The 16,870-nt window shown below is 45.9% G+C and overlaps 1 protein-coding gene across 1 annotated transcript in view; it reads left to right on the top strand.

Moving 5' to 3' along the window:
* Nucleotides 1-1,439: 1,439 nt before the first annotated feature.
* Nucleotides 1,440-16,870, top strand: part of LOC121458378 (phosphoprotein associated with glycosphingolipid-enriched microdomains 1-like) — a 145,411-nt gene continuing 129,980 nt past the window's right edge. Inside the window, exon 1 of the mRNA XM_041667637.1 lies at nucleotides 1,440-1,493. The gene's annotated coding sequence lies outside the window, so the exon portion shown is untranslated. The remainder of the gene's footprint in view (nucleotides 1,494-16,870) is intronic.

Here is a 16,870-nt window from a genome sequence, read left to right as displayed (position 1 = left end):
CGCGCAGACCAGCCTGGTCTACAAGAGCTAGTTCCAGGACAGGCTCCAAAACCACAGAGAAACCCTGTCTCGAAAAACCAAAAAAAAAAAAAAAAAAAAAAAAAAGAAATACGCGCAGAGAAACTGGGCGCCTTAGACAAAGGTCTGGCTGGTTTAGCAGTCCTAAGCTCCACATCTGGTTATGTGTTCCTACAACGTCTACCCTCAATTTCAGGTGTGGGTGTAAAAACATAAACTTCAAAGCCAACAAAACCCCTGTTCGATTTATCTACAGATTGTTTCAGGTAAGATTCCAGGACCCCCACCCCCACCCGCTGTGCCTAGTGGCTAGCCAGAATCGCTGTGAATATGCCTTGGAAATTTGTTCTCCAGAGTTAAAGGCTCTTCCCGCTGATTCTCAAACACACAAACACTTCAGAAGCTGCTCCTGGTTCTCTGCCCTCTAAGTGGCAAGGATGAGGGGCGGGGAAGGCTTGCAGCACTGGTGTCATTTTGGACTCTATTTGAACGGGGATTCTCCCATCCTACAGACCCTCTGAGTCTGCATGGGAGGCTCTATATTACCAAACCATCAGGAGATTCCCGAAGCTTGAGGAGCTTCGGGCAATGTTAATTACAACCTGCATACCTGGGCCCCACCTCTCGTGTCTCCTGGGCTTATTTTGGGGGTGCGGTCGGGGCAAAGGGCTCTTACAAGCTCCTCAAGTTCTTACAGTACATACGGTCAAGATGAAAGAAGGTGTCCCGCAAATTGCAGCTCTTGGGGGTTAAGCAATCACCTGAGTGAAACTTGGCCTTTGTGGGTTGTCCCGGGACCCTAAAGCAGTTACGATACACTGCCTTTTACGAGACGATGGGCTCAGGAGACAAACTCCAGAGCTTTAGGTTATCAGCTCCAGTTGTGAGCCTTAGCACCTGCCCTTGCAGCAGGCAGCCAAGTTCCCTCCGGGCCCGGCCCCGCCCACCCTGCTCGCTCCGCCCTACCCCGCCCGTTAGCCCCGCCCCTGTGACGTGCCGCAGCAGTCGCGAACATGCGCACTGGGTCCCGCCCGCCGCTCCTCGGCGCTGTCATTCTCCGCGGCGCGCCGGCCAGTGCGGACTGCGGTTCCTGCCCGGTGTGCGGGCGCTGCGACTGCTCCTCCGGGGCGGACTGGAGCCTCGGCTGCACGTCGACGCCTCCCGTGCGGGGACTCCGTGGCGTCGCATTCCCTCGGAGCGGGAGACACGCACCTGGAGCTCGGAGCGCAGCTCTCTGGGGCTGGCGGCCGCTACGGCTCTGCTCCGGTCTCCGGCGCAGTCCGGGTCTCCGCGGCCGCACGGTGCGCCCGGGAGAGTGCGCCGCCCCGGGCGCGGTAGAGCCGAGGCGACAAGGACCGGGCGGATCCTGCGCCCCCTGCCACGGGCCACAGAGGGCCAGCCGGGCTGCGCGCGGCGGAGTTGCTGCGCTTCTTAGCGCGCCGAAGCCCCAGAAGACCCTTGCCTCCTGCGAGCCAGTAAGTTGACTGTAGTTTCTGAAGTTGCAGGCAGCGTGGGAAGGACAGGTTTTATTCCTGTCGTGCCAGGCCGAGGTGGCACCTTCTATTAGCCCGGCTACAGCTGGAGGAGGGAGTGCTGGGCTGCAAAGGAGGGGGGCTTGGTACTCGAGGACTCGAGGCTGGAGTCCAGGGCTGGCTCCTGCCTCTGCTGAACGCGCCAGTTGGAAATGTGCTAGGAGAGACAGGTGCTCCGAGGGCATTGGGCCCGCCGCTAATTGCACATTTTCATCTCCTTGATTCTGCACGGCGTGGGGTCAGGGGCATCCGCCGCCTCCATCCTAGGAGGCTCTGCTGACAGCCCCTCTGAGGACTGGCACATTGCTGCTCAGGCCTGCAGGCTTTCTGTGCATCCCGCTTCACCCTTCCCCTAGGCAGAAGTTGGCAACCTCCCATAATTGGAACCTAGTCCTTTTGGGATAAAACAACTTCTATGTCAGCTGAGTGTTTTGTGCTCTAAGGCAGAGAAAATGAGAAAAGCTATCTGAGCTTTAATTCATGTACTTTAAGAATGTGGGCAAGTCTCAAAGAAAGACATTTCGGATGATGGTTGAGTTGTCCTGCATCTCTTATGTAAGCCTCCTGACCGGGTAGCTTTGCATCCGCAAGGGCTGCAGCTGTGTCTCCACTCCATTTGTTTCAAGTCCAGCTTGAACCGTATTTAATGAAAATGTTGACATGATATAGCGGTTTGTAGTCAGAATCCGGTCAGTCTTTAAATTGGAGTGTCTTCTTTTAATGGGGAGCATGGGAAGAACTCGGTGTATTTTTCAAGGCAGTTCAAGGAATTAGATACATAAATCATGCTTTAAAACACCATACATTGTACAGAGAGCATGCTCAGGATCCCCTTAGATAGAACACATCCTCTTTGTTTTAGGAAAAGTAGAGACGACTGTTCGTGCAGACAATTGTTGAGTCTGAAAGTTAAGTGCACTGATGGGTTTAATTATCTTAATAAACAAAGAGCATGGTTTATAGGTAGCTGCAGTGGCCTACTTTGAAGGGTAGAAATCTTTAACCTTTCTTTCTCAGCTGCCCCCTAGAGATTATTTTAAAGCAGAGCAATGGATTAATGCCATTGATGTTAATACTTGAGTTGATTGAATTTGTAAAAGGAATTCTTTGAAATACCATACAGCCCTGCTGTGTGACTGATAGCAGTGGTTATTATTATAGAGTACTGACCATAGAAGGTGTTACATTAACCGAGTGCTCACGTTGCCTCTGCCTTGTGATTTGTATGCATCCGCAGAGAGAAATACGTACACAGAAAAAGACACACATAAATTTGTATTTGTAATAAACACTCAGGGATGTGAGTCAACATAAGGTTTATTTAGATGACCTTTAGAAAGAGGTGTGTACATATTAAGGTGTTTCAGTGAAGAAAAAGAAAACCAAGGTGAACTAACTAGTTATAGGCACCTAATTTAAACAGTTTTTATTTTTAAGAATTCTAAGAAAAAAAAAAGGTTTTGCTTTAAAAGTTAAAAAGCTAGTCAGCACATTGACTTTGTAAGAGCATTGAGTGCTGACCTCAATAAGAAATTTTGGCCAAGTGTGTGCATCAAATAGGCTAGCCTGTTGTATCTAGGGGCCAGGTTGCTGTCTCTGTTGGGGGCATTGAGTCTGGGCAAGTTACAGTTCTGTGCCTCAGTATCCTCATCTGTAAAATGGGTGGGTGTGACAGTAGCTCCTCCCTCATTGTGTTGTGTGAGGATTAAGTGGAATCCTGCATGTGAAGGTATTGAGCTGGTGTCAAGTATATTAGGCTGACTTTGGGGGAGGGATGTTGCTTGCTGTATGAGGATAAGCTGTAGACACTATAGCAGCTGGAGGTTTACAGAAGCAGGTCACAGTCTAACAGTGACCTGTAACAGTGAGGATGCTGGCATTGGGCTCACTGCTCCAGCGGTACCTCCCTGCAGGCCGGCAAGGGAGGTGGCTTGTCTCGGTGTTAGAGAGGAGGAAGATGAAGCTGAGATCAAATAATAAGCAATTAGAGCTAGTCTGGTGGAAACTGTGTTCTTTGCCTCTGCTGCCTCAACTTGCAAGCAACATAGATGGGTTATTTTCCTCTTTGTCCATGGGAAGTTTGTTTAAAATTTAAAGTATCCAAATTGCCAGTCCATTTCTCCATGATGGGAAGCTATTATCATCCTCCTTGTTAAATACCATCCCTTGGTTGCAGTCCCCTTTAGTGCTAGTGTGAGAGAGGTAACAGGGCATTTATGCCTCCTGTGGGAACTCTTCTGTTATTTCTTTCTTCCATATATATATATATGAAAACGTGGTGTATCTTGATGCTTCATACTGGAGGTTGATGCAATCTATTCTGCCCCCTGCCTGCCTGTGTAGCTGCTGCGGTGACAGAGAGTCAAGTCGCAGTGTCTCTGAGCATAGGCCAGTGTCCATGGGGGACTCCACTCAGGCAGGAGTGGTACCTTGTGCTTAGCTTGGACTCAATGCTCTGGCATGGAAATCATTCCTCCATCCCAGCTATCGGCACACTTCCTTCAGTCTTAGTCAAAGCCATGGGAAGAACTTGTGGGGACTCCATATGAGCCATCTTGGTTTGAAATACCCATGGGCTATTGAGCTTCTTCCCTGAGTCCTATAGTGACTGAGCAGCCGTGGTACTTCTGTGAGTTTCTTAGGTTCACCTCAGTCATTGTGTTCTGGCCTCTGGCCTTTATCTTCTAGACACTAAAATCTAATTGCTAAAGGAAGTTCTTAGGGAGCGGACTTCCCCAGGTGACTTAATATTTAATGAAACCACCACTGAAAGGTTCCACCCCCTTGTCTCAAGTCAAGCCTCCCAAGAGCAAGTCGCCAGTAGGCATCCTCTGGGAGCCTGGAGACCCAATACCACAGCTGCAGTGTGCCGAAAGGACTCCTGCTGCCAACCGAGACATCTCTCCAGCTCCTGCTGCTGCTGTTTCAGCCTCCTCTTCAGAGGCTACTCACACCCTTTGCCTCCGTCACCTGTTCCCGGTCCACGTTTTCTGGTCAGATGTCTCCCAGGAACATGTCTATAACTTTAGCTAAGTCTGTGAAAATCATTTGCATATGGTTGTTTTATTTCCTGTCTGTGTGATTTCAGTGGATTTTCTGTCACCACTTTTAAATCTACAAACTTTCCCCAGACACCCGGTTTTCTTTGGCTGTCAGAAGGGCTGTGTACAGCATGCAGCCGTACCACCCTTCATCTGCCCTCTTGGTATCTGAAGCCAAACAAGCTTGGTTAGTGCTTGGATGGGGAAGGTCTGTGTGCAAAGTATGCAAAACAGTTTTAATATGGATATAAGTGGATAAAGACCATTTGCTCCTCTCTATTGCCATTCCACCTCTGACTTTTCACTTTGTATTTGAGATGCTGGGAGTTGATTCTGATCTTAGCTTCTGCACTGTATGGAGCCTTGGGAGTTCCGCCTGTTAGTGGTTGTAGAAGCAAGCAGAGATTACACCTCAAGGCCTGGTCTTTGCAGAGTTCAAGGCCAAGGGGTAGGCTTGAGAGAAGACAATCTTGCACTTGATTTCTCTGGGCACTTTTCTGGTCTCTACTGGCCATCCTTTCTGGTAAGAGCTGGAGTGAGTGGCCAGAGGGAGCACCTGCTCTGTGTTAGCTGTGCTGGCAGCATTGTGTCCACTGTTTCTCTCCACCCTCCTCTAGCCTTCGGGGAGGGTCCTGTATTATAGTCGTTCACAGAAGCAGAAATGGGCCCAGAAAGGTCGTGGGTCCAAGATGACATTAGTGAGTTTTGTAAGAAAAAGTAGAATTCAGAACCTTTTGGTATTCCTCCTGCCTCTGGGGTTTGAGCCATTGTGATAAGTCATGTAGCAGAAACTTCTGCTCTCCGGTATCTTCGCGCCCCCAGCTTGGGCTGGCTGAATAGGAAGTCTATCTCTGTATGTTTGTCGAGATAGAGCTGATTTATGCTAGATCTCAAAACCCACATTTCAGTTTGCGAAAAAGAGAGTGAAACCACGTGTTACTTTGTAAGGAATACGAAAGTTTCCGGTGACAAGGCGAACTTGCTTCATCTGTGTTTGGGGTCAGATGTTTGCATCATTGTCCTTAGAGAAAGGAGAAGTGGAAAGGCCTAAGATTTTTCTCAAGTGTTTTTTGTTTTGTTTTTAATCTAAAAATCCCTGAGTTACAACAGCGGCTAACACTCTTGGCACGACTATGGTTCTTAAAGGGAATGCCACATACCTAACAAACAGGTTCAAATGTGTCCTCTCTAAATAAGGGCATTGCATCCAACCTCCCATGTCTGTGGTGTAGCCTTCCTGACTCCAGTCCGGAGAGATGACAGAGACTCTACACCCTCTCCCTGAGATAATGCCTCTGTGGTGGTGTGGGGCAGGACAGAGGACAAAGAGACAGACTGACTGCCTAGAAGCCAGCCCAGCACATGCCGGGCAAGTGCTCTGTCACTGCCCTGCATCCTCAGCCCATTCCCCTCGATTTCACATTGGAACCAACACCTTTTCAGTTGGAATTGAAAAGTATCGCTGGAACATGCAGGCGTAGTGTTGATGGCTTCCCAATCCCTGCACCAGGCTACAACACTGAATGGTTTTCCAACCAGAAAATGATTCAAAACTTATTTTAAAACTGTTTTCTCTTTTCTAAACATAGCTCACCAGGGGACAGGAAATTTGATCTGCATGTGCCCTTTATTAGGCTACAGAGCACTCCAGCCCATGAACGTCATGGAGTGAGCATCACGGAGTGAGCGTCACGGAGTGGACTTTAAAGTTGCTGGCAGCTTTATTCCACCCTCTCCAGTTTCCCAGGTCTCCAGGTGGCCCAGCCCAGCAGGGCATAAGGACCCTTTATCTGCAGGTGGTCCTTTCACCTGCCTTCCTCAGAGTACCAAAAGGTGTGACTGTGTCAGCACTGCCGTCACAGGCTGCTGTCATCTGTCATCTTGCCCAGCCAGCCTCAGGGCTGTGTATTTATTCTCTGAGGAATGAGAGTGACCGGATGGCTCCTCATGCACCTGGTTTCGTCTATTTATGACTCCACCTATCACTGTTAAGGCCCCTCAAGCCCTTTGCCTCTAACATGGACCCTTGCTTCTTCACCCAGTAGTGTTGAACATGGGAACATGTTTAAGTGAGTCAGAGGCGATGGAGCCACAAAACAGGTGACTTTTCTTTCTTCTTTCTTTCTTTTTCTTTTTTGCTTTTGGAGACAGGATTTTCCTGTGTAGCCCAGGCTGTCCTGGAACTCACTCTGTAACCAGGCTGGCCTTGAACTCTGCCTCCCAAGAGCTGGATTAAAGGCGTGCCCTGCACCAGTACTGCTGTCTCCAAAGTGACTTTAAAAGAGGGCCAGTTGCTGACTCGGCGTGCACAGTTCCCCACACCCTCTGCTCTCAACCCTTGGGAACTGTACCCAGAGTGGCCTGATTATTTTATGCCACATCTGAAAAGAGCTGGGAGCCTCTGGTTCACACTTAACCAGTCACCAACAGCTTCTCTGCATTTACATCAACTTCAGTGAGAGTGATGTATATTCATTTGGACATTCATCAGATACATATTTTAGGAGATGAAGTGTCAGGCACAGGGATATCCTGCTCCATAGAATTGTCAAAGAACTAACTTAATAAAAAATAAATGAAAAATTTGGGAGTTAAAAAAAAAAGGAGTAAGCATCTGGCTTCCCTTCAGGAAGCTGTGCCTGGCCTGAGTTTGAAGTGAGTCTGATGATGTCACTGAGCCACTAGTAGGCTGTAGAGCAGCAGTTCAGTCCATGTGGTTGGGAACTGTTGGTGTGGCAGACATGCCATGGAGCTGAGAGGAGAGGCTGCAGTGCAGGGTCTGAAGAGACTGGTATGGCCACACTTGGTCCCGCAGTGACTGTGAGCATGTCACGCTCTGCTCTTTGGGTCCTGGGAGTTGAACTCTGGGCCTCATGCACACTAGGTAAGCACTCTGTCACTGAGCAATGTTCAGTGTTCTTTTCAGCTTTCACTCGGAGACAGGGTTGCTCAAACTGGCCTGAATTCATAATGCCCCCCAAGTAATCCTCCTGCCTCAACCTCATAAGTAACTAGGATGACCAACTAGTACTCCCAGACCTGACCTAGGCTGTTCTTTTAGAATACTCAACAAAACAGTGAGCTAGGACACAGAATGGGAGAGCCAGATTTAAAGTCCAAATTCAGACTGGTAAGGGAATAGAACTGGGGAGAGGCAGAGAAGCAAGGAGGGGCAATGACTTTCGAGGGGTTTCCAGATGCCTTGGCTCCGATAATTGAAGAGACAGAAGAACCTTTGGTGTTGACAGCGAATGTTGAGGCTGGAGCATTCCACGGGGGAAGAAGTTAAGCTGTGGATTTATGCAGAGAGACACCAGAGGGGCAGCAGAGTCTAGAGATGCTATGCAGACTTGTTGCGGGAGGTCCTCCCACTCCTCCCACCAATCTTTCACCTATCTCAGTCGGTAGAGCATGAGACTCTTAATCTCAGGGTCGTGGGTTCGTGCCCCACGTTGGGCGCCATTCTGTAGTAATAAGGGCGACGGGGCTGCGTTCCCAGCACCCCGGCTGCCTGCTCGGCTAGCTTATGCCCCGAAATAACAACACATAAACTGTATTCATTTAAACACTGCTTGGCCCATTCTCTTCTAGGCTAATTCTCACATATTAATTTAGCCCATTTCTAATCATCTGTGTGTAGCACCCCAAGGTGCGCTTACTGGGAAGATTCTAGCCTATGTCCATCCTGGGTCGGAGCTTCATCCCGGGAGCGGGGCATGGCGTCTCTCTCAGGCATCTGCTCCCGAGAGGAGAGCTGTCGAGTCTGAGCTCACTTCCTCTTCCTCCCAGTGTTCTGTTCTGTTTACTCCTCCCACCTATCCTCTAACCAATAAAATGGGCCAAGGCAGTTCCTTTATTAGCCAATGACCTTCCTCCATCACAGACTGACTTTGAAATTCAAGGCAACCACTGAGCTGCAAATGAAGGGTTTCAGTCCATTGCAGTTTATTAATGTGTCTGAGGTATTCTGGTCATAATGTGACTCTCAGTTTGTTGTTTGTTTTTAGAAAAACGGGCCTCATTACATTATAGCTAACAGTATTTGAAATGGTTGTCGAAGTTGCTGTCTGCCTGAGAGAATGTATGGGATAAAAATAAATAAAGACAATGCCACAGAAGCAAAGGGTGGGATAGGAAGGGTAAGCGAGAGAAATTTCTGACAGAAAAGTGACAGAAGCCAGGGGTAGGCAGGATGAGGCGCTTGGGTGAATGGGAGCCTGGGGACACAGAAGAGAAACAGAAAGATGCCACTGAGGGCTGCGTGCCCTTCCTTTACTGGTGTCTGTGCTGGAGATGGGGACTCTTCTCTCGTGCTTTCAGTTCCTCCCAGTCACTGTTAAGACTCTGGCTGGTAGGTGGGGACGTCGTCCATGAATGAAGTAAAGTGATCCGCAGAGCTAGGCCCAGGATCAACCTACTCATGGAGTATACTGTCACGCTTGCTCTCTTGGTTAATTTCCCTCTCTGTGGACAGAGGAACACAGCCACTTGGGAGAGTGGAAGGAATGGGAGAAAAGCTCTCCTAATGCAGAAAGTGCTGGGTTCTCCAAGGCAAGCTCATCCCCTTTTGTAAACTGAAGGAGTGCACGGGAAGGGGAGTGGAAAGCAACCCAACTGAGAGTTTATAGAACTAGGGTTTTATCACGGATGGTGCCATCAGGGAGCTGACACCTTTGTCTAGTCCTTTTATAGTTTAGGACACTCTCCGCCCGTTGGATTAGCTGAAGTACTCTGTATATAAAATTGCATGACTTTCACTTGTTTTATGAAAATAGACCTTATTATATTGTAGACAATATGGAGCATTTATTAACGGTGAAAACAGTTGTCATTGCTACCATACGTAGAAGTCCTCAAACACTTTGTCCTTCCATTTTACTCCTTCCTCCCTCCCTGTCAATTACTTCTCTCTCTGAAATAGGATTTCCTTGTGTAGCAATCTCTGACTGTTCTGAAACTCACTCTGTAGACCAGGCTGACCTCAAACTCGCAGAGATCTGCTTGCCTCTGCCTCTCGAGTCCTGGGATTAAAGGTGTGCACCACCACCACCACCACCCGGCTGCAGTTACTTTTCTTAATGTGGTGGCCAAACACCTGATTTAAAAAAAAAAAAACAATGTAAGGTGTTTTTCTTGCAGTTTAAGAAATGATGCAGTCTGCTGTGGTAGAGATGCCATGGTGCCACGCAGTCTGCTGTGGTAGAGATGCCACGGTGCCACGCAGTCTGCTGTGGTAGAGATGCCACGGTGCCATGCAGTCTGCCGTGGTAGAGATGCCAGGGTGCCACGCAGTCTGCCGCGGTAGAGATGCCACGGTGCCACGCAGTCTGCTGCGGTAGAGATGCCACAGTGCCAGGGGGTGGCTGTTCATTTGCATCTGCAGTGAGGAAGCCAAAGGAGGACAGGAAATGGAGTGAAACTATAAAACCTTAAGGCCCTCCCCCAGTGACACACTTCCTTCAGCAAGGTTCCACACCCTCTCAACAATGTCTCCACTGGGAACCAAGTAATCAACTCTGAGCCTGCAGAAGGAGCATTTATATTTAAACTACTACACTGCATTATAGAAACTGGAAACGTGAGAAAGTCCCAAGGACTGAGGGGGAGACACAGCTGCTAAATGACAAAGCTTGTTAGACCCAAAATGAGCTGTTCTGACTTCGAATTCCAAGTTCTAATGGTTCTGCTCCATTTCTTTGCCATTTGTTACTGAAGGACAACTTGGAGGAAGAATGGAATGCTTAAGACTATTTTAAAATTAATCTGCTTAAAGCATCAAGAGTAGGGACTGCCGTTGGCTGAATCCTCTGTTTGATGTACCAAAAGTTATTTATGCAAATATATCTACTTAACCTGGGGGAAAATGTGGGTTTATTTCTACAAGCATTTTTTATTTATGTGTATTGGTACTGACTATTAAAAAGCATCTATCTATAAAGCACAGAGACCTACTAGTTAAGTTTGCTCTTTGCCTACAATAGAAATTTATTTACTAATTACAGTGGATACTGTGTATGAGGAACGCGCATTTTGTGTGTACAAGTATTTCAGATGAAACCCAGTCAAGTCAAGTTTAAACTCTTGGATTCCTTGAGAGGTCCAATCATTTGGACCAATATAGCTTGTCTTGGTTTGCTGAAGCAGGTTTGTTATCTGCTTAAGGCTGAAGTCTGACACTGACATTCTTTTACCTAAGTACTACACGGTGATACAGTATAAACCTAAAGTTGCCAGTTTCACAACTTGTATTTTGGCTCTGAATACTCTAAAATTTTAATTTCCTTAATTTTGTTATTAAATACTGTGTAACTACGTATGTACAGTGATGGTTGAGTCATGAAATGGACTTGTACTCTCATAACCATTGAAACAAATTTATGATGTTGCGTTTTTTATTTCACACACACAAACTGTACCCTAGGAATCTGCTACCTGGCAATTTCCAGATGAAAACAATTTTTGGCAAGTGGCAAAGGCTGTTACCAATGCTATCCCAAAATCTCAATTTCAAGCTTCATGGTGCCAATTTTGCATTTTAGCTTCAGTAGAAAAAGTTGAATCAAAAGGGGCTGATGTTTCTACGACAGTCATTGGATTGCTCTTTTGTTGATGGTGCCATTTTTTTTTTAAAATAATGAGACATTTGTAAATTCTAAAATGTTAATAAAATGCTGGGCAGCCATCTTAGTTCTGGTAATTACTTTTCTACACAGTGGTATACTAGCCTTAATCCATTGCAGTGAGAAATTACAATATAGGCACAGGCAAATTTAAATAACAATTGAAAGTATTATGGTATTTTAAATATGATTTTATAATAATATGTTAAGTAAGTCAAATGAAGATTAATTCGTTCATTTCATGCCTCATGTGTTCCAGTTTCACCGGATGCAGATACTGTAGTCCAGAGCACAGAGCTGATTTCGGTCCCGGTGATGTGGCACTACGCTGTTTCACACACTCAGCTACACGAACAGTGAAGCTGGATTTCTCACTCATATTCATATGAGTGAATTATATCATGTGCTATGAATTTTCATTTCCTAAAAAAAGAGTAGCTGCATTTTCCTTCCTTTTTTTCTTATTCTTGTTGGATTTCAGTCATACATTTTTATATTCGTTATACTTGACATGATAGAACATGTCTAAATTAGTGATCTAATTTGAATACTATCATTATATGCACAGCTGAGTTTGAGTACAGTGTTTTTGCATAATGTGAATGGTCTGTCTCTTAGTGGATTTAAGAATTCCACGCTTCCAATTTCAGAGTCTTAAATCTATATCTACTTACCAAAAAACTCACAGGAGGAAATGCAAACATTTTAAGCCTATTTGATTGTTAAGAATTAACACATAAACCATCTACAATAGCTTTTTTATGTCCAAGAAAGTAACAAGAAATGCAGGATTAATTGAAACCCAGAGTGGTGTTCCTTTTGGTGACTAAGTTCTTGGCATCAAGGTTAAAAGCACACTTCTTTGTTATGCTAAGTGATGAATAAGGGTGTTTTAGAAAAGTATCATCATGAATTCTTAAAAATAACTGTACATATTTTTATAGTGTCTTTGACTTTATTCTATTGGTCATGTTGGCCAAAATGCATGTCTTGAATTTAAACATCAGCTCTGTGTCACGTTCAGCGTGTGCTGGGCGCGTTGGCACACACCTGCAATCCTAGCACTCTGGAGGCTAAGATGGGGGATCAATGCAAGTTCAAGGTCAGCCTGCCCTACACAGCGAGACTTTGTCACAAAAAATAAACAAAACCCGCACACACTCAACAACAAAGTAAATAAGCTTTGTATCTACAAAATATAATTAGAACTAAAATGCTTATAGAATCGTGTTAAAACAATTTGATACGAATAACAGCTTTTTGGGGCGAGTCCTAAGATGGTAGGAACAGTCATTGAGAAAGTGGTGATGCACAATGTAATAACCTTTCTCTTAAATTACCTTTCTCTGAGATGTAATGGTTTCTCCCTCTGCAGTTCGTTACCTTTCCAGCCATGAGTTATTAGCTAATAGTAGCATGCCAAAACCTGAATTATTATAGATCTTTCCTTTTAATAAATATTCAATGGCATTTTCAAAATTGTTCTCAGAGATACAGCTCATAACAAACAGCCCAGTGATGGCACGAGCCTGCTTCTTTCAGACTGCTTCTAGCCAGAGGGCGTCTGGCATTTAGAACCTCTGGACTGTATTTACACAGCTCCACACATCCTAAAACTGGCGGCCTTGGACTGCAAATCCTTTTACATCTCCACAGTTACATGGAGAATAAAGAGAATTTCTTACCTTTTCTTTTCATAATCCTCCAATGTCTGTCTTTAGAGAATCATCAGCTAAAGTTGTCTTCTTTCTGTATTCTACGAACACAAGACAGGCCTCTGTGCTGAAGAACTGTTTGATGCTTTCTTTAAATTTTTTCTTCTTATGAAGTGGGGTGTGTGTGTGTGTGTGTGTGTGTGTGTGTGTCTGTGTGTCTGTGTTTCTGTGTATGTCTGTGTGTGTGTGTCTCTCTCTGTGTGTGTATGTGTGTGTGTGTAATCACATCCACAAACGCTTGTGGAGATCAGAGGACAACTTTCAGGAGTTGGTTCTCTTCCTCTGCTGTGAATTCTGGGGATGGAACTCAAGCCATTAGACTTGCACAGCAAACACTTTTTATCCACTGAGCCACTATGGTGAGGAATTTTATGCTCCAAAATGTCTGTCTATAGTGCTGAAGTTGGAAAGCTGTCTGAAAGATGGAAGCACCTGTTGAATTTTGCTTTGTACTTTCTGCGCAGCTAGAGAGTGAGATGGTTCCAATGAGAGGCCTGTATTCAATGTGATTACAGAACACCGAGGCACAGTTTGCACCTCACAAGTGTGCACTTTCCTTGCAAGAATGACCGTTAAATAAATTTTAAATTTAAATTAAATAAACTTGAAATTTTCTGTAGTTCATGCTGTACTTGGAGGAAAGAGGTGTGATTTATGATTATAGACTTCATGGCTAATTATAATGTGATATCTGGAGGTCATCATGTTCCCTGTCTGCAGCAAGGACCGGTTATTTACAGACACCAGTTCTCATTTCCCTAGCTATTCAGGATTAGGCAGCATTACTGTCTTCTGTCCCCATTTCAGGGCTATTAGGCCGAAATCCTAAGAAAATAGGGTGTTGTTGACATAAAGTGTCGCCTTTGAGTTGGAAATGCCAGTGTTGAGTTGAAGATGCCAGTGTTCAGCATCTTCTGGAGGTAGAATTTCTGTGCTGTTAGAAGAGTCTGTAACTGAAGCAGGTTGTGGTGTTTAGGAAGCTCCAGAGCTGGCAACCTGTTGCCCCAGCTGAGCTCTTCAGTTCCAGCTGGAGCCCTGTGCCTGACACAGTGTCTGTCTCTACACCGGAGCAGAGCCCTGTGCCTGTCCCAGTGTCTCCACACTCTCTACTGTTCCTGGCAGCCATGAACCTTTGTTGTTAGCTTTATCTCACTTGTCTTTCTCTGCTTCTCCTTAAAAAACAACAAACAAACAGAAACAATAACAGTAAAAAAAAAACACAACAAAACTCTGGACATCTCATTTGGAATGTGAATTGTCACTTGTCCTCTTTTCCACTGCTCATGTTTCCTGTGGCCTTTCCATACCACATGGCTGTGTTCATTACAGCCAAGGGATGAGCCTGCATGCAGTGCAGCGAGTGCCATAGTCAAGAGTGGGCCATGTGCCCGCCTTTCAGCTTCTCTCTGCTTTGTTCCTGCGGTCACGAATAGCACCCTCTCTCCTACACTCTTCACCCTGTGAATCCATCGAGTAAAATCATGTGGAAACTGCTATGCTGAAGTCAGGTGGATGTCCTCATGATTGGGGCTACAAAGGCACTAGGCTGAAGTCAGGTAGATGCCCTCATGACTGGGCTACAAAGGCACTAGGCTGAAGTCAGGTAGATGCCCTCATGACTGGGCTACAAAGGCACTAGGCTGAAGTCAGGTAGATGCCCTCATGACTGGGCTACAAAGGCACTAGGCTGAAGTCAGGTAGATGCCCTCATGGCTGGGCTACAAAGGTGCTAGACTGAAGTCAGGTAGATGCCCTCATGACTGGGCTACAAAGGCACTAGGCTGAAGTCAGGTAGATGCCCTCATGGCTGGGCTACAAAGGTGCTAGACTGAAGTCAGGTAGATGCCCTCATGACTGGAGCTACAAAAGTACCATCTCTGGAATACTTGCCTGTCTGGAAGTTGTGCAGAGAACAACAAGTCATGTGCCAAATGTCTTTTGGAATTCAGCTTTTCCACTGGGCATGATGGTGCATGCCTGCCTGCTCTTCACCCAGGAGAAGGAGGCTGAGGAGAAGATAGTTTGAGGACAGTGTGGGCCCCATAGAAAGACCCACTCTTAAAAGCACAAGCAAGAACTGGGCTTGGTGGCTCATGCCTTTAATCTCAGAACTCAGGGGGTGGAAGCAGGCGGATCTCTGTGAGTCTGAGGCCAGCCTGGTCTACACAGCAAGTTTCAGGACAGCCAGGGCTACATACTGAGACAAACAGTGAAACAAACAAAAGTCAGCTTTTAGAAGGTAATGCAAACCACAAAAAAAGAAAGGTAATACAATTCGCATACCCTTAATATCTAGAAAACACAGTTATTTCTGTATCTGCACAGAGAAAAAGCTCAAACCAGTTCAAATGAAGTTTTGGAGCAAATTCATGCAATAGAAAACAGTGAATCAAGTTTTCAGAAATGTCTCCACTTTAGCTGTAGTTTGCGTCTCAGCCATAGGAAGTTTCTGAGGATGCCAGGGGGTGCAGGGTGTTACATTTTATTTGTCAGCTCCCTGCCCTCTCACCCTCTGCCTCGTGCACATTGTATAGGACTTAGCCACGATGCTAGCGTCCCGTCAGACTTGACACAGTGCCAAGTCAGCTGCTGAGTTGAGTGAGCGAAGGCCAGGTGTGGCTATGGCCAGCCAGCCTGTGGTTTGTGGTTTCCCTCTTTGTGATAAGCCTGGATTGGAGCCATGCTTACCTTCTTCAGCGCTGGGGCCCGGGACGACTGAGGGAGTTTATTAGTTTAAAAAGCATATCCATGGATATGGCTGGGGAGAGGTCCTAGTTGTTTATATAAAGGCCTTGCCACCTAAGCGAAGGGACCTGGGTTCTGAGCTCAAGTATGCACATAAGAGGTCAGATGAGGAGCTACCTGCCAGCGAGTCGAGCCAAACCGCTGGGCTCCAGGTCCAGTGAGAGACTCTTCTTGAAAGCTAAAGTGGAAGCAATAGAGGGGGTACCGCATGTGGATGGCAGACCACCCTTGTACACACGTATCCAAATGATCACATGTACATGGGCTTACACACATGTGCACATACACACCCAATCCCTAAATGAATACTTAATAATTTGTGAAGAAAAATCCCTAGGCAACAGTCCCAGCAAATGGGAATGATAATCCCAGTTATCATTCCAAATAGCTTGAGAGCCTTTTCATGCCCATCACAAAATTTCAGGATGAGAAAATAGTTGGTATAAAAAGACACTGGAAACCAGGGAGGAAAATCTACTAGGAAATTCTTTCCTTTTTTCCCCATGATATTTATTGAGCTCTACCTTTTTCTCTGCTCCCCTCCCTGCCTCTCCCCTCCCCTCTTCAACCCTCCCCCAAGGTCCCCATGCTCCCAATTTACTCAGGAGATCTTGTCTTTTTCTACTTTCTACTTCCCATGTAGATTAGATCTATGTAAGTCTCTCTTAGTGTCCGTATTGTTGTCTAAGTTCTCTGGGATTGTGATTTGTAGTCTGGCTTTCTTTGCTTTATGCTTAAAAACCACCTATGAGTGAGTACATGTGATAATTGTCTTTCTGTATCTGGATTACCTCACTCAAAATAATGTTCCATCCATTTTCCTGCAAAATTCAAGCTGTTGTTATTTTTTCCTGCTGTGTAGTACTCCATTGTGTAAATGTACCACATTCTTCAATCGAGGGGCATATAGATTGTTTCCAGGTTCTGGCTATGACAAACAAAGCTGCTATGAACACAGTTGAGCACATGTCCTTGTGGCACGATTGAGCATCCTTTGGATATATACCCTAAAAGTGGTTTTATTGGGTCTTGAGGAAGGTTGTTTCCTAATTTTCTGAGAAATCGCTACACTGACATCCAAAGGGGCTGTACCAGCTTACATTCCCATCAGCAATGCAGGAGTGTTCCCTTTTCCCCACAACCCCTCCAGCATAAGTTGTCATCAGTGTTTTTGATCTTGGCCATTCTTACAGGTGTAA

This window comes from Microtus oregoni, unplaced genomic scaffold, assembly GCF_018167655.1.
Source record: "Microtus oregoni isolate MIOR12 unplaced genomic scaffold, Mior012 000017F_ref0000208, whole genome shotgun sequence".
Lineage (NCBI taxonomy): Eukaryota > Metazoa > Chordata > Mammalia > Rodentia > Cricetidae > Microtus > Microtus oregoni.
This window is presented reverse-complemented; position numbering and strand designations above follow the sequence as displayed.